Source organism: Apodemus sylvaticus, chromosome 12, assembly GCF_947179515.1.
Source record: "Apodemus sylvaticus chromosome 12, mApoSyl1.1, whole genome shotgun sequence".
Taxonomy (NCBI): Eukaryota; Metazoa; Chordata; class Mammalia; order Rodentia; family Muridae; genus Apodemus; species Apodemus sylvaticus.
Genome location: NC_067483.1, coordinates 18651636 through 18671112, shown reverse-complemented (window position 1 = coordinate 18671112; position 19477 = coordinate 18651636).

The window sequence follows — 19477 nt, the reverse complement described above, 5'->3', positions numbered from 1 at the left end:
ACCAAACACAGAGAACCACTTTCAGGCAAACAGAGTCCTCAAATGCCACTATTTCTCAAGGCAATGTCTTTCAAATCAGTTTACACTCTGCAGACTGGTGCCTGAAATTCAGAGGGGCTGGCCAGTTCCTCAGATGGCCTTGAGATAGCAATTGATTTATCCCAGTGCATAATATTCAACTTTTCCTTAATTGCACAAACTTTGTCAACAGTCACATTTTTCTCTGCCCCAATTCTGTCCAATTCTGACCAAGCTACAAGCTTGTTGAATCTTTGTGCTCTGCTTTATGCCATCAACAGCCGTCATAAGGCTAGCTAAAAGAACCCACAACCAACTGTGAAACCTGAATACTTTGCTGCCTTGACTATATCTGTCCAATTAATGTCAGAATGAAACTCAGCTCCAACAAAATGCTAGAGTATGGACCAAGAGTGCACAAAATAGTACAGACACTGTAACACCCATGCCTCATGGCCTCAATTCAACTTGTTATGTGTTATATATTTCCAATCTGGAACATTCCAAGTAGAGCCCTTACACTCTACATTTCTAATGGGTCACCTGAGCCAACTATTAAGCTTAACTGACTGCCCTCTCAGCTTCTCCACTCTGTTTCTATGAGCTTCTCCAAAATCTCCTTGCAGACCAATCCTAAAGGCTCTGCATCACAATTCTTGAATAAAGTCATAGCAACAACCAAAATCTAATGCCAAGTTTCTGGACTAGACTTTTCATAACTCTGCCCAAAATAAGTTGGTGTCAGGGGCAGGACAAGAGGAAGGAAATATTTGAGTTCATATTTTCAGTGGTTTCATACCACCCAGAAAAACCAGGCTTTAAGCAGAGCATGCCATATCAAGGTGGCCACATTTTAGAATGTGATGCAACCTTCAAAGATACCCCACGGTAGTGTTTTTCCTCCAAGACCTACCTTCTAAAAGTTCTATCAGTTAGTGTCACATACTGATGACATGGCACTCAGTATGAATCTGTGGCTAACATTTCATATGCACCTCACAGGAGGGAACACTATTTCTGTCCATGAAGTTACTTGAATTCCTGTGAGTTCATAATAGGCTAAGGTGACTTTGTGGAAAGTACTCTTAGAGCTTGGAGAAAATTCAATCTAATAATGCTTGTTGAATATTTATATCTTTGTATGGTTTATAACATCTTTGTTTTCCCCAGCCTTTATTATTACTTATGTATGCTCCTCTGTTCAGTACTTAGCAAGCCCTGAGGCTACCCAATAACAGGGTAATGTTCTGCACTTCAGTCAATGAACTTTAACAGAAACCAATGCATTTTAACTGAATTTTTGTTTATCTCGAGGAGCACATTTTAATGGAATCAATACATTCTTGCTAAAAGCCACATGAATCCATTGGAAAGCATACATTCTTACTGAAACCAATATGTAGCTTTATAATGTCTGTATGTTTTAGGGTAAGCAAAGGCATACATTTTAGCCATAACCAATATATTTCTGTGAGGCTGATATTGCAAAAGCCTTATTTCATAGTGAAGTTATTTCATTTTTACACAGTTTAATACCATATTCCATCTTCCTAAGCCAGTGGGTCAGACTAAATGAAGACTATTATTTATATGACTAAAAATGTAAGCATTTCCAGAAATTACATTAAAGTAAAATTAGTTTTAGAGGTTTATATTCATTGAGGTAACAAAAGCTACTGGAAGAAAAGTTTTGAATGTAAAATGTTAAGTCCCTTGTTTATAGTTTTTGTTTATATATGCTCATTCAGGTATATGTATTATAGTTAGAACTTAGTTGCTTAAAATCTAAAAAGTTCTTTTTCTGTTTAATTAAATGCTTACTGGGAGTGGATACCTTCAGGAGTGATCAGATATTAAGGCATTTGAAATTTAAAACCAAAGTGTCTTCTTTATCCAGCCAAAGGACAGAATCTTGGAAGATTCTCTCACTAAATCATTTTCCACTCAAATGTGTAAAATAATAGAAACTTACAGCTACTCTAAAATGCATAAAGGGACAATGAAGAAAATAAGTATAAATAATGACAGCAATAAAATGATCAAAGGGAAATATTAAAGAAGTGTTAAGTGTGTGTATGTGTGTGTGTGTGTGTCTTTGTTGCATATCTGTAGTTACCATTACAAAATTCTCTTAGGTTGAATGAAGACTATTTCTATGAAGACTATTCCCACACTGACTTATATTTAACCCAAAAAGAGATCAGGAAGGCATCACATTTTATACAACTAACATTTTAAAAGTCAAATGTGCTTTTTATTTAGAGAATGGTTGCTTATATCCCAAGACATCACTTAATTGGGAGAGTAACCTTGTTCTATAATTTATTCAATTTCAGATCCAAGGGTAGTTTGCTTCCCCAGACATCTTCATTTGCCTTTTAGCTTTCTCAACTAATGACATTTCTAGGAGGTGAGAAAAAGAAGAAAAATGTTATAATAGATGTTTTAGGCACAATATATTTATATAGGTATACATACATACATATATACATACATAGGTTCATACATACATACATGTGTGCATAAAGACAAACGTTTTCAGGAAAACATGAGTCATGGTTGAAAGTAAACTAGTAAAATAAACATCAAAACATTTCTAGTATACTTGTTTGCTATTCATATAATCAACAAGAAAATTCTCAAAACACTTACTTGACTTTTCCCATTAGGAAAGGTATAGAGAATAAGGGGACATCTATAGTCTCACTAAATAAAGAAATGAAATAAGAAAACTCTCTGGAGTCAATGCTAAAACAAAAACTAATGGAAAAATATTCTCTTGTTAAAGCAATTACACAAGTCATTGAAAGTTCTTTGGCTGTGCAGTTTTACTGTAAACCTGTGTTCACTGACTATGTTTTCATCTCTGTAAAGATCCTAACTTCTGAATGGCTGTTTTGTCCAGAGCTCACTTCTCCTTGTGAAGCCCAGCTCAGATGAAGCATTGTACCATAGAGACGATATATATCTTGTACAACATATCTCTATACTTCCCCATTTTTCCATGTGAGGGTTACAGATGCATGAGCAGTGTGAACTTCTCACACTCAGTCTTTCTAGCCCATGATTTATGTACTGAGTTCCTAGCCTCACTCGAAGTTTAGAAACTCAGTTCATGTCAGCCATTCCTCACCCCACATTGTGTTTCATACTCTTCTTAACTCCTTTTCCTCCAAGTTCCTCTACATGCATCCTCTCTTGCATTTCAGATTTAGTATCCATATCTAGTCTTCACTAACTCATCCTAAAGTCACTTAGATTGCTTTTGAATCTTGGGTATAATATTCTTTAATCCAGTTAAGTTTGAGGATAATGATTACTTCCCCACGGAGATTACACCTATACTCTAGTACTTTCCAGTTATTAAGTAACCATTAGGCATTTACTATACTGAATTTTTGTCTTCATTCTCATCATGATGACACTTCTGTTTTCAAACCTCTTCTATAACTGCCCCCATCCTAAATTTATATTGTCAAGTTCTCCCTCAGTCCTTAGTCAACAACAACGATACTGAAATTAGGTTGCCCAACTTTTGCTTTAACCAAGAAGGACACAGATAAATCATAAATCTACGCATGGCTTCACAGTCCTACCACATTGGATTAGCCAGTCCTCTGAGCCCCATGTAAAGGCAGGCCAGATACCACTCATGCTTATATGTATACCCAACTTAAGGTACTCTAAACTAAGCAGATCTGCATCTATGGTATTAGCCACTAGCAAATCTATCACTCAAGGGACAGACTAAGAAGGAGAATGTTCTTAAAATGAAAAACCATCTGACCTTTATAACCTAGATGTCTCCAGAAATATAACATTCTGTATCTATCTTGCAAGTCATCACTTTCTATATCTTTCCAAAGATAACTAATAACACTCATCCTTTAAGACATCAATATTCTTTGCTTAAAGATATGTAGAAACTCCAGATCTCAGACAAACATTCCCATGTCTTTCCTATTCAGCTGAGATCTCAGTTGGTCCTGGCTTGAAGTTCTGCCAGCATCCTTAGCTTCTGCTGGACTAAATCACACCTCACCCACCTTTCAAATTGGCCACCCAGGCTGCCTAATCATTTTCCTGACAAATTTTTCACAGATATATGTAAGTAACATTAGCAGTAAAACCTTGTAACAACATAGATAGAGTGTCAATCAATTTAGATTTATGAAAGTTTAGCTATATCATCACAGACCTATGAAGACTTTTCCAGTCTTCAAGCATGAACTTTACCCTCACCCACAATGATTTCTTCAAATCTCAAGTTCCTATGGACACTTATAACAGAATAATCAATTGCCTCCAATGTAGATTAAAGAATTACCTATGTTGAAGACCAACATAGAATCAGTTGATTTCTTTTGATGTTGCTTCATTCGTATACAATGGTTTCTCTTATTTTTAAGTTCTGATTATCACAAAAGAAACAGCTCTCACCCCAAAGAAATTAAAGAGATGGCTTATTCTGGAGCCAAATATGAGTGATCATGGATCAGAAACACACATTTAGATTTTCCTAAAATACTATGTTTTCGTATGGTAACAGTTCAGTGAAGTATTGGAGAAACAGAGCAAATACTACTGCTACTAATACTAATATTATTTCTAATAATTATACTGTTACTACTACTAATAAAACAACTTTTCAAGTATATTGGGGGACATATCAAGTATACAGGCAGCAGAAAAGTAAAGAAAATTCTACTATACTCCTCAGATGGTGGAAAGGGGAGGTATGTTTATACATTCCAAAGATTCCTAATGGTCCTTTACAGAAGAGGACAGCAAAGAGCCTACTTGGGAGGCTAATCATGCCTACTGGAATTGGGAACTGAACTTGAAACATCCTAACCTCTCCACATCATTGAAGTTCTAATCAATCAAATGAGACTTTAAAGTCCCAGCTTGCTATCCCCATAAAAATCCCAAGACAGTTCTTCATAGAGCTAGAAAGAGCAATTCTCAAATTCATCTGGAATAACAAAAAACCCAGGATATCTAAAACTATTCTCAGCAGTAAAAGAACTTCAGGGGGATTCAGTATCCCAGACCTCAAACTTTACTACAGAGCAGTAGTGATAAAACTGCACGATATTGGTACAATGTCAGGCAAGAGGATCAATGGAATAGGATTGAAGACCCAGAAATGAACCAACACACCTATGGTCACTTGATCTTCAACAAAGGAGCTGAAAGCATCTAGTGGAAAAAAGATAGTCTTTTCAACAAATGGTGCTGGTTCAATTGGAGGTCAGCATGCAGAAGAATGTGCATCGATCCATTCTTATCTCCATGTACTAAACTTCACTCCAAGTGGATCAAGGACCTCCATGTAAAACCAGACACACTGAAACTAATAGAAAAGAAACTGGGGAAGACCCTTGAGGACATGGGCACAGGGGAAAAGTTCCTGAATAGAACACCAATAGCTTATGCTCTAAGATCAAGAATTGACAAATGGGACCTCATAAAACTACAAAGTTTCTGTAAGGCAAAGGACACTGTCAAAAGGACGAAACAGATTGGGAAAGGATCTTCACCAACCCTAAATCTGACAGAGGGCTAATATCTAATATATACAGAGAACTCAAGAAGGTAGAACCTAGAGAACCAAATAGCCCCATTAAAAAGTGGGGTACCAAACTAAACAAAGATTTTTCACATGAAGAACTTCGGAGGGCTGAAAAACACCTTAAGAAATGTTCAACATCATTAATCAATAGGGAAATTCAAATCAAAACAACCCTGAGATTTCACCTCACACAAGTCAGAATGGCTAAGGTCAAAACCTCAGGAGATAGCAGGTGTTGGTGAGGATGTGGAGAAAGAGGAAGATTCCTCCACTGCTGGTGGGATTGCAAGATGGTGCAACCACTTTGGAAATCAGTCTGGAGGTTCCTCAGAAAACTGGGCATGACACTTCCTGAGGACCCTGCTATAACACTCCTGGGCATATATCCAGAGGATTCTTTAGCACGCAATAAGGACACATGCTCCACTATGTTCATAGCAGCCCTATTTGTAGTAGCCAGAATCTGGAAAGAACCCCGGTGTCCTTCAACAGAGGAATGGATACAAAAAATGTGGTATATTTACACAATGGAATACTATTCAGCCATTAGAAACAATGATTTCATGAAATTCTTAGACAAATGGATGGAGCTGGAGAACATCATACTAAGTGAGGTAACCCAGTCTCAAAAGATCAATCATGGTATGCACTCACTGATAAGTGGATATTAGCCTAGAAACTTTGAATACCCAAGACATAATTCACAAATTAAATGATGTCCAAAAAAAAAAATGGAGGAGTATCCCCTGGTCGTGTATATGGGAATTCCAGAACAGGGAAGTGGGAAGGGGTAGATGGAGGAACAGGGGGGAGGGAAGAGGGCTTATGGGACTTGCGGGGAGTGGGGACCCAGAAAAGGGGAAGTCATTTGAAATGTAAATAAAAAATATATCAACAAAATAGAAAAAAAAAAGTATGTCCATCACTCCTTGTTTCCTCAGCTTCCTCCTCTTCCAGCATATCTCCCTGTCCATTCCACAGATTCTTTCTGTACAAAGGCTGCCTAAGTTTCCCTGGTCCAATGGCCCATTTTTCTTCTTATTCTCTTCTCTGGCCTATCTTCCTGTTTGTGAGCACACAGTGAACTGACCCTTATATTCCTACGCAGAATAGGAATCATCACCTCCTTTGAGACAAACAGATAAGACTCCATCATAATATGCTAACTTTTGTGTCAGAGACTTCCATTTGTGAGTCTGTCCTCTGTTTTGCTTTGTTTTGTTCTTTTAACATAAAAAAATCAAGATATAGAAAAGAGAATGCCTGATATGGTACCAGTATATCTGGATACATGGAAAATTTTGATATTATTAATTTTACCATTGTTGCTGATGCTCTTCAGTGTTCATCTTAATTTCTAGTATCTCTTCTATATTCTGTAAGAATTTCATGAATGAATAATTTATCATCATTGTGTATATATGTATGATTAAAAAACTCATGTTTTGACAATGATTCTATTATTTACTGTTTCCTTCCAATAACTTCTAAAGTGATCTTTCCAAATAGATATTCATTAAATTTTTATTGATTGTGTTTCTTGGTGCTTTTTTATTTCCATGGAAAATAGAATAATTATTTCTCATATATATTAGCTTTCTGCATGACTGACATTTACAATTTCATGTACATAATAAATTTATAGAGTCTATGTTTGAATTCAACTAAATCTTATTATTTGCTATTTAAGAGACTTTCAATAAGAAATTAAAGTCTGAGCTCTTTAAAGTAAGACAGTATAATACACTAAAACTTTGTGATTTGTTTTTAAAGCATTTGAGATTATCATTTCTGTGTTCAGTCTAATATTAAAGGCCCCATGTCTCAGTCATGAATACTTCTAAATTTTAAAACACTTAAGGTTCATGAGTTAAAAATAAATACATATTTGTACAGTTACTTAATCAAGGAAAAGATTATAGACTCAAGTTTGATAACGTATCATTGTATTATGCAGATATAATAAATGATGATTATTTACAATATAATGCAATGATAATTAGGTCATTGTAAAGAAAATTAATATCCTTTTGAGATTTTTTTCCTTGATATGCAACCATGCTAGGTGGCCATTGTGCTAATGATATTTGCTATAGCTTCATAGTCATATGCTGAGTATGACAATGTCTTCCATTTTACAAGGCAAGAAATCCCTACCTTTTTTATGGCAATTTTTACATTCTCCATGTAGTTCTGATCCCCAAGATTTTGCCCCATAAATCAACAAGAATTAAGAAATACCAACTGTCTGACAGTACCTCATCAGAAAGCATATACAAGTATTAGAGGAACTGACTATTTAAAAAAAAAACATTTAAAAGACTACTGCTGAAGATAAAGACCATTGTCCATTCCACATCACTTGATCTGTAGCCATCAGAGCAGTAAAACAGACTGAGCTTACAGTGTCCTCCTTTCAGTGTATACTGTATGAATTGTGACAGAGTGCTTCATGGATACAACAATGACAGTCCACCTCACCCTGTGCTAAGGCTGAGCTCTCACAATGGACTCTTGGAATTAAACAATATACAATGCTAACCTATGGTTGTGGCTTTTAAATTATTTTCCTTACATTTGACATTTTATATGAAAATTATAGATGCTTTTAAAATGTCTCTCTTTGAAGTCAATTTAATATATAATTGGACTTATAAATGACACAGATGACACAGTTACACATGACCTGTCAAAATGAGTAGAGTGTGCCCTTTGCCTAACCTGTAGTTATCCATTAATTTAAAACTACTTTCACTGTTCCTAAACATGGAAAAGACTTACATATTAGGAATTAATGTACGTTCTGTGCAATTCAGTTAAAGCATTTGCCATAATTGAAGGGACTCTGGCCAACTCAAGCATTGGAGGGCATGGCTCTGGAAGGTCTTTCCCTTTCCCCATTCTCTGCCTTAATAAAATCCATTAGGTTATATTCCTATAGCTAGCCACCAAGGTCTACTTCCTTATTTGACCACTTCCTCCTTCTGTGGCTGATCACCAAGGTCCAGCTATCAAAGTTTTGAAGCACAGAAATCAAAATCACCCTTTTGGGTCACCTAATTAACATGCCCAAATAAAATGAAATACCTCATCTTAACCTGAGGTTTACCCCTTTACCTTTATAAACTGCCTTTTGCCTATGGGCTATGTCTTGTCACTTTTTTATCCAGAGGTGGTACTTTGTCACTCTGGGACAAATATTCCTGGCCCCACTCCTTGTTCTTTCCTTTCCCCTTTTCCTCTATCTCCTAACTTTTTTTCTTATTCCCTGAACTTTAACCTTCTAGGACAAATCTTTTTCATGCTAAAAATTTGGGCTTAGGGGTTCTGGGCCTTTACCATTCCTTGCAATAATCATTTGCCAAAGCAATAATTAGCCAGACATGCCATATTGGACACTGAAGAAATAAGCCAATGATGAACTTCAGAAGTTTTTTAGTACTGTGTAAGTTTTATTCTGTGTTGAAAATTGAAGCCATTAGAGGAAGCAATTCTAACACTTTTGGGGGTGAGGCAAGAGAACCGCATGTTCAAGACCATAGTAGACTACATACAAAAACCATGTATAAAAGAATAAAAAATAACTGTCTCAACTATAGACCTATAATGTTTCGGTTATTGATCTATGTGCAATGCTACATATATAATAGAAGACTATGTAAAGTGCAAATTCTGTTACTCATATCAAATGATATGCCATTCAGTGGAGCAATATGAAAAACATTCTTCTGAGTACCCCTGAGAGAAGTAAACCTTTCTAATATGAGAATGATGGAATACCCAGTCATAATAGAGTATGCCTGTTATTCTGAAATAAGAGGCTGAAACAGGAAGGACTTCAGTTCCAAGTCAACCTGTATTGTTTAAGAGGACTTTTTCCGAAATCAAAAAGTTTAAAATATAGTTTCCAAAAGGTGATGGAATGGGGTTAACATACCTGAATGTGATTTTTAAAAAATACAAATGATCTAGTTTTTCTGATTTCTAAAGTATGAATATCTCTGCATAAGCCATTGAGTGTTGATTAACCTTATGGATGAAAAAAAATATAGTGTCCTGTTGAGGTGACATTACAAATTTCAAGGACACCTTGCTAGTGTTTAAAGAAAGATAAGAATAATGACAAGAAATTGACAGTACAACAATCTAGAGAAAGCACTCAGACACAACATAACAGAGGCTCAGTGACTAGATCAATAGTAGGTGGGAAGCCTGAAACCTGGGAATGGGATGGATGAGAAATCATGAAGCAGGTTATGGATGGTAACATTTCCTTTAAGCCGAAGAGTTGGAATTTTATTCTTAATTGAAAGAGTTGAATTTTATTTTAAATTTAAAATGGAAGCCAATTAGAGGATTGGACCCAACTGAGTGGAGTGATCACATGTATGTTTTAATTGTTCCTCTCCAAGTAAGGAAGATGGCCAGAAGACCTGGTGCATAAAAAAAGTACTGTAATTGGACTTTTACAGTAGGATGGGAGATAAAGGTGACTTGGTCTTAGCTTGTTTATAGAGTGCCTCGCTAATTTCTAAACTGGAAACAAGCTTTCAAAAGAATTCTGGTAGGAACTCTCTGGTAGAATTTTTGGAGTTGCTTATGTGCACTATGATATCATATGCAAATAGTCATATCATGACTTCCTCCTTCCCAATTTATATCCTTTTGATCTCCTTTTGTTGTCTAATTGCTCTGGCTAGAACTTCAAGTACTATATTAAATAGGTAGGGAGAATGTAGGCAGCCATGTCTTTTCTCTGATTTTAATGGGATTACTTTGAATTTCTCTCTATTTAGTTTAGTGTCAGCTATTGGTTTACTATATATTGCTTTTATTATATTTAGAATTGCAAGCTAGTACAACCTCTCTGGAAATCAGTATAGTGGTTCCTCAGAAAATTGGAATTAGTTCTACCTGAAGACCCAGCTATACCACTACTGGGCATACACTCAAAAGATGTTCCAACATATAACAAAGACACATGCTCCACTATGTTTATAGCAGCCTAATTTAAAATAGCCAGAAGCTAGCAACAACCCAAATGTCCCTCAAAAGAATAATGACAGAAAATAAACAGTTAAATTGATGTCACTAGCCTCACAGATAAATCCACATTTTTCTTGTTCATTTACTAAGTACCTATTGAATATCTATTTGTAGGCACTGTAGCAGATTATAGATTTAAACTTTAATGTTATAGTCTCTGCCTTCTAGGAGATTACAATCAAGTGGGATGATCAGAACAGATGCACTGGAACATTAAGGATATAGCGGCTATGAATATATTATTGGCATTTAAGGAAACGCAAGAAGCGGGGTCTCTTTCAAGCTTGGTCCTATGAGGTGGTACTCAAGTTGAAAGAGTACTCAGAGAAAAAAGCAGACAAACAAACAAAGAAAACGCAAAGAAGCCTTGGACATATGTAAGCAACTGATTTGTCAATATGTTATTAAGTATGGGTCTAATCTAGAATACACACAGAAGAAAAGATAGTTAGGGTTATTATCACCTCAAAGAACTATGCTATTGTCCAGGGACTAGCTGATACTAAGCAAATAAAACTAAGACCCTATCATAGAACAGTGTCAGCATATTAAAAAGGATACAATTATTCCATAAAATCTATTGGTATACAGAGTCAGAGTTTAACCTGTGAAGTCTCCTCTTTAATCACATTGGAAGGTCACAACAGTAACTTACTCAGATTATGTGATGACAGTTCATTCCAGATCCTTTTCAAAAATTCCATTATACTCAGAACAGTGACTTGAGAATTTAATTTGCATCTCCAAATCTGTATCACTTTACAGCCAGTATATGATTTGATTTTATCTTCAGAGACCAAAACAATAATACCTATAGACAGAGGTTGACCAGCTGTTTTTTATTATTCATTGGTAATCTTCTAGTCTTCTCTCTCAGCTGTTCTCATTATTCCCACTGGTAGGTCTCAAACCCTGGACAAAATGAATGTCTAACTGAGGTGCCTATTAACATATCAAAGTGAACGCGGCTGCCAATATCTCCCAGCATCCCTCAGTCTCTACCTGTTACAGGGTCCTTCCTGCTGGCATACCCCAATCCCAACCCTGACCTTTCTTGCCCTTCTCCCAGCTGCTCTTCCCTATATAATCCAGTCATTTTGGCTACACTGGTCCTTTTTTCCCTTTTTACCCATTTTCTCTTTTGGCCTCTTAGTCTCCTCCTGATCTCCTCCTGGCTTACCCTCTCCCCTCTGCCCTCTCCTCACATGGCCTGGCTCAGAGCTATATTTACTCTAGACCTTTCCAGATGCCTCCAGCTGTACTCTCCTTTTGATGTACAATAAATTCTCTCCCCTGGACATACCTAAAAGCAGTCATGTCTTTCCTTTCATTTCTATTTTTTAATTCACTGACCACTAACTACATTACACAGGTACAATGTTTGATCAATATGATGTCACTGAAGAACCAGCATCCAAATGGATTTGCATGCTGTTAAGAGGTGTCATTTTGCTTTGATCGCAATGGTCACTGTTATTTTTCTTTGTCTGTTTCATTTGTTTATTGAAGCTGGTGAACATCAGCACCTTGGACTTGCTGCTCATTCATTCTGTCATTGAGCTACACCATCAACCTCCACGCCTAACTTTCAAAACCAAGAAATTAGGCCAAACGACAAAGACAAATAAATTATTAAACCTAACACTTGAAACACTGGGTATCTACTCTTTATGCATTCTATTACACCATATGCTATCTTCTAATATATTTCACCCCTGTTATGCCATTAGCTCATTTACAAGAATATATCTTGCTTATGTTACATCCCTAGTGCTTGGACCAAGGCCAAGTTTACACAGAAAAGTAAAGTAAGTGAAGAAAAGAGATTAACATGCTTCATGATATTTGGCACCTGTATAGCATACATCAAATCTTAGCAGGCTGAGAATACCTCTAAATACAGCGTGTTAGCACTGAGAAACCATTAAAGGCCTTTGGGAGAACCCCAATCAGCAACAGACACTTCCTGTGCCATCTGAAGACACAGTGACAGAAGATTCTGTCTTCAGAGACAATTTATTCATCTTTGAAAGGCATAAATTAGAAAGCTGTTTATATTACTGAGCTGACATCTCTGGATTCCTCCCACAAATTCTGGTTGTATTCTAAGAGATTTCGGTGAATAAATATGTCCTTCAGAAGATTATTTGTTATTGATTAGCAAACCTTGTCTATGCCATATTTCATTTTATACCAAAATGTTACAAGCCCTAAGTGTTTACAGTAATAAATTCTAATAAAATATAACTAGAACCCAATTGAAATTGCTCAGCACAGCAACAGCAAAGTGATAGCTTCTTTTATAGGATTCTAATACTTGCTTAATCAAAAATTCTAAACCCAGCAGGGACTATGATTTGCTCCTATAACCAAAACTACTTGGGTAGCTGAGGTAGGAGGATCAAAACTCAAGTCCAGTACTGACAACACAGCAAAACAGCGTTTTAAAACAAGAAATTAAGTCAGTGTGCAACACTCGCTACCACATGCGAGGCCCTGGATTCAACGTACAACTTCTTGGGTAGCTGAGGCAGGTGGATCAAAAGCTCACTGACAACATAGCAAGGCACAGACTCAAGACAAAATTTAAGTCAGTGTAGAGTATTTGCCTACCAAATGCTAGTTCCTGGATTCAACCCTAAATCCTCTAGTCCTGAAAAGAAGGATAAAGGGAAGTGAGAGTACTGTTGTGAGTTAAAAAGTAACAACTATACATCCTCTACTTTCTCTAAGGAAGGCACAGTGAAGCCGCAGAATGAGGCCACTCCCTGGATAGAACCGAGGTTTACTGGGCACTCAAACTGTCTCTGGAGAGACTAGGGAGGTATGGTGGGGGCAGAGAACAGCCTCAAACAGTGGGAAGAGTCTTGTCAGTTTTAAGAGAACATCAAATGGTGATGATGGTGGGGCTGAGCCAGAACAGCTTAGGGGTTAGAGCAACAAGAGGTGAGGTGTGGACCAGAACAGCCTGAGGGCTAATGTGGGGACTTTGATCAGTGGAAGGTTTGTTTGGTTTAATCAGGAACTAGATGTTGATTGGAGATAATTAGCTGTAGGGGACAGATAGGAAACTAATGACTGTTCCTGACAAACAGAAATCTACTTGATAAGATTTCTGAGGAATGCTGAATTTAGGATTTTGTTTGCCCACTGGCAATCCTTCTGTTTACCCCTGTCAGAATCCAGCCGGAGCTGAGCCCAGACTTATTGATGACCTTGTCACTTGCACTGCTCTTTTGGCGGGCTGCTTTGGATCTAAAAGTGTCTATATGCTTACTTCCTTAATTTAATTCTTAAGGTGAAAACATATAAGAAGTCTGGTGAGATGATCTAGTTGATAAAACTTGCACTGGAAAAAAGCTTGCCATAGCGTGAACAGCATACTTTGGGTCTGCCAGGTATGGTTGCCATCTAAACTTGCAGCACTCGGGAAGCAGAGATAGAATATTCACAGGGAAGCACTGTAAAAAAAGACTTGCTGGAACTGGCAAACTCTGGGTTCAGCGAGAGACCCCACTTAAATAAACAGAGTCAGCCAGCAACTTCAGGCCTCCATAACAATACACACAGACACATACATGCATGTGTACAGATGTAAACATACGCACAGACTTGCAAGTATCACACATACACACACACACAAACACACACACTCACATATACTCTCTCTCTCTCTCTCTCTCTCTCTCTCTCACACACACACACACACTCATGTAGTAGGAGGTAGCATAATTATCCTGTCTAGAAAGCCATGGGCATTTTAAAAACGCAACCATTTCTCTATTTTTCATTAATTAATTATTTATTCGCTTTGCATCCTTATCTTAGACCCCTCTCTTCCCAGTACCCTCCAGACCCCCTCCCCATAATCATTCTTCTCTCCTCTGAGAAGGAGGTGGCCTCCCTGGGTATCACCCTACCCTGACACAACACATTACTTCAGGAGTAGGGCATTGTCTCTTACGGATGCCAGACAAGGCCAGCCCAGTTAGGGGAACAGGTTCCACGGGCAAGCAACAGATTCAGGGATAGCCTCCACTACACATGAAGATCAGGTTGTACATTTGCTACATATATGGGGGTGTAGGGGGAACTTAAGCCCAACCAATACTCACTCTTTGGTTGGTGGAAGAAAGGCAAGTATTTGTAATTCAAAAACAATATTTACAGGACTGCATTTATTTTGACTAATCTGGCCAATGCATGAATCTGAAGAACAAATCTTTTGTCAGCAGATATGTTTCTTGCCTCTAGGTATGCACTGGGAACTCTGTATTCAAGGAGCCCTGACTCTGTTTTTCATAGCTAAGTAAACTAGTTATCCAGCACTCTAACTGTGAAAATGACCATGGTGATACAGACCTTGTAAAGTATAAATGAGAATAAAATAGAGTCATGTGTGTAAAGCCAAGGAGAGCACTGAGGCCAATTGAAGGAATTTTAACAATAATCTGATCAAACCTTACCATTTGTATTTTGGAAGTGAAAGACTCCCGAATCCTGGGAAATATTCACTCAAGTCTTGGGATAGGACGACGCCCAAAACAATTCACGAGAGACCATTCTTGATGCAAATACATGAGGTTTAATTCGCCAGTGCACTGGGCCGCTCCTGTGTCCTGAGCATGGACAGAGGAGTTCGATCCTGAGCAGCTGCCGCTGGGGGTTTTTAAAGGAACAAGCCAGAAAGAAAAAGGGGAAGCGATGCTCAGGCTGTGATCTATGTCATAAGGAATGGGGAGATCAGCAGCTATTCATGGCTCAGCGCGGAAGGTTACAGGTTATCTTGGACAAACACAGTTACTTTGAGCAGGATGGGTCTTTGAAGCAAGGGGGGTGCTCACCCTTGCAGCTGGAGGAAGTGTGAAGAGGAAGATGGGAGTGCTATCTTAAGGTTGACAGTTTTCTAAGTTGCACTGTGTCTAGGCTAATTGTTAGTGGTCTCTCAGAAGCTGCCACCAGATCTGAGAGTACAGGTCTGATAGACAGCTTCAGAGCAAGTTAGCCTTTGGGTACCTACTCTGCAGGTCTGCACTGTACAGCAATCAGCACAGAATTCCCACGTCTGGACTTTCTCACAATGGTTTGAATAGAAACTAGCAGCGAAGCCAACTGCTTGTGCACAACCACTCTCTAAGCCCGTGTGAGTGTGAAATAGAGGAGCTCAAGAACTTTCTCTCTGCTTGTCCATCCTCTGGTGTCCCTTCACATATAATTGCTAAGAGCAGTCACATGAAACATAAATCTTCATTTCTCTATAGCCCATCTGCTCCCACCACTCACCTGCACATAAAAGATGCTTGTTCTGATTGAATCTCAGTTTTGAATGAGCAGGCAAGAACTGCTCCCATCAAGGCGCCTTCACAGGGGCTACAAGCCTCCACGACAGGACTCCTCCCGAGGCAATAATACATCCCCTTCCATTAGTGAGAAACAGAAGAAAAACCTGTCAGAGCTGCTTCCCAGGGACAGGGGCCCCTCAGGCAGGCAGATGTGCTGTGTATAAAGAGAAGTTTTCAAAAGCTTTCCTCATTCTGTGCCTGGGGCAGAGCAAACAGGGCTGGGACCATCAAAGCCAGCTGCTGGCCTCCGGGGCTGGCTACTGGATTGACTTCATTTTCTTGTTCCTACCCCAGCCCCCCTACGCTTGGCTCAGTTTTGTTTTGTTTTGTTTTTTCATTTTAGCATGTTTGTAAAGTTAATCTTCAAATCTTGTTCCCATAATGTGTAAAAGCGAAGCAGAAAAAAATAATTGTCTAATCAGAATTGACTGAAAAATGAATGAAACCCCCAAGGAAGGGCTAGCCGTGCTGAATCCTTTGTCTTAAATGTTCCCTCTTGATTTTAAGCCAACCCTCAATTCTGTAGGTACTAGATGAAAATAAATATTCAGTTCTCCTTTCTTCCTTTACACAGAAGTGGTGGTCATTAAGTTGATGTAGAAAAGAAGACGTAAGTTTAGACCAACACTGTTTCCCACAATTTTCACATTCAGTATTACACAGATTGCACATATGAAAAATTAGTAAGTGGATTTCTCTTAGGTATTTTGGAAAGGATTTATATCAACACAATATTGACACTACTGAATTGTTTTATTATTTTGAATGTGTTTTTAAGTCCATCATTTGTGTATTTTAAGAACATCAATTAGACATAATTCTTAGTGAATATTTAAGAAAGGAATAACCCATGTTTGGAGGATAATAGAGGGATAATAACTCAACTTAGAAGAAAACCTCGGATGCCTCTATTAAGTCTATCAGAAAGCAACAGAGGATCCAGTGCAGGTGAGCCTTCTTTTCATCTGCTTTTCATAGATTTACCTCATAGTTGATCTAGAGAGAGAGAAATAGTGTAGAATAAATCTTTGCACTAGCCACAAGCTCACTAACGAAGCCCAACTTCTAAGGAAAGATAAATGCTTCTTACCCTACCACTTAGACCTAGAGGTGATCCCAATAAAAGATGAGGTCTTCTAGAGTGTTGCTATGCCTGAGATCATGGTAAGTACCTAAATGTCCATCAATATTTTGATCTCAGGGGCTGGAAAGATGGCTCAGCAGTTAAGAGCACTGGCTGCTCTTCCAGAGGTTCTGAGTTCAATTCCAAGCAACCATGGTAGCTCACAACTATCTGTAATAGAATATGCTTCCCTCTTCCGATGTACATGAAAACAGAGTACTTGTGTACATTAAATAAATAAATAAATCTTTTAAAAAATTCTGATCTCATATTTTCTCTATATCAGTTATGATTAGTTAATCAGTTATGATTTTCTATAATGGTTTGCATCTATTGCAAAGAAATGCTTTCTGATAAAAGCTGAAAAATACATTATCTGTAGTTGTAAATTTAAATATTTAGAAGACAATTAGGAATTAGGCTGGTTTAGTAAAGTGATGGTAAAAGTTCTCATTTAAGATCCATAACCTCACTAACCCAGAGAAGTTTGTTAGGTTTTCAGTATCAGGGGTGATTTCCCCACTATTGAGTCAAATTAGACAACTATAAGTTACTGTCAACTCATTAGTGCCACTGTTCTACCTGTAGGGATAGCTAGATGCTAGGTATTTTTGCAGTTCATAGGTGTCACAGTTGGATAGGGCCATTTGATGTGGTCCTTTCTTTGAAATACATATATTACCTTCTGGCACCATGAAAGCTAGTTTTTAGGAAGGATGCTTTCACAAAGGGTCATGGGCTTTTCAGAGACAAAGGATTCATCTACAGCACAACTCCTATAGTTAAGATACAGGAAACATGATGAAAGATTATAGGTGACAGAAGACCAAGAAGTCTACTCTATGATCATTTCTCCTAGAAAGGACAGGAAGAGCTCATGATTCTTCAACAGTATGAATGCTTAAATAGTACCTTAACAGGAACAGTAACATTAATCGATAGGCTAATGTGGAAGGGAAAAATCTCATGGGACTCTGCCCCTCAACAAAAATCTATAAGCAAGTTGCATCTACTTAAAGAAAGCATCTATCTACCCTGGAGATGAGTCCCTTAATTTAGTATCCAAGTTCTAATATGTAATATAGATGTAAATTCTATATGTGATATATAAATATAAAACCAAGTAAAAGAGGTAATAAATTAGAAAGAGATCAAGAAGAGGGAAAACGATGTAATTATATTTTAACAGGAAAAAATTAAAGATTCTGAACTTATCCCTAGCTCTATTTGGGTATGTCATAAGACACTATTCTCTTTGCCTTTCTAAGCCTCCATTTTCTCTTCTGACCAGACTGTTATTCATGCTCTCTGACACTAATGTTAAGTGGTTCAATGACAAGTCATAAAATCTGATCAAAGGATTGGCTTTTGGAGACTTTAATGGTCCATGTGAACCATAAAAGGGAACTTTTCATGTTGCTTTTCACTGGTCACATTTTCATTGTCAGTGGAGACATTTAATACTCGTTTAGGTATTTGTGTATAAAAACAGAAAATGCCTCAGATAGACACAAGTATATAAGGGAGACTACCACCATCATTTATCAGGAGCATGTCAATGGGGTGGGCTACATGTCATTTGAAGAATGATGAACCTCCTCAAGCTGGTCAGCTTCTAGCCAGCTGTTATCCCAATCATAGGGAAAAAGAAGAATGGGGCACAATCTAGTAATTAAAGTGCACACACACACACACACACACACACACACCAGAAGTAGAAAAGGAAGAAATAATGAGAAGCAAAAGAATGAAGCAACATCCCAAACTTAAACTCAAGTCACTTGCTATCTATGACTATCAATAGATCTTGGACATAGGTATGGTGAATTCTTCTTTATACATAGGGACCGGAAATTCAGAAGGCCTCTTTCCATAATTAAGTGGGTAAAGTATAACTTGGAACCCCATTATCTGGCTAAATCCAATTATGCTGTGCTCTTGCACAGTCAGATTTGTAAAGTAATATTGTGTTAGATAGCACATATGCTAACAGTTAAGCTTCATTTTACACTGTGATTCACTAAAATGTTACACAATTAAACTAACCCAAAATGCTCAAGGTTTTATAATCTACTTAATGATAGTATTTTATGTCTTTTATTATATAATAGACTTTTTCATAATTGCAGGTGGTAAAAGTTGTTTCATGCCAAAGTGGAAACAATGATCCCCACTTTATTAGTACTGAGGACTCAGAGTAGCAAAACTGAAGCAGTTTATTTTTCAACTCTGCAAAGCTGGGCATTACTGTAGAGAAGAAACAAAAGTGCATAATGCATGGGTTTGCTACAAACCAGTGGTTGTTGTATTGCCTTTCCCTGCTCTGTTTAGTTCTCATTGATGAGTTTCTTCAGAAAGTTCAACCTTCCCTGT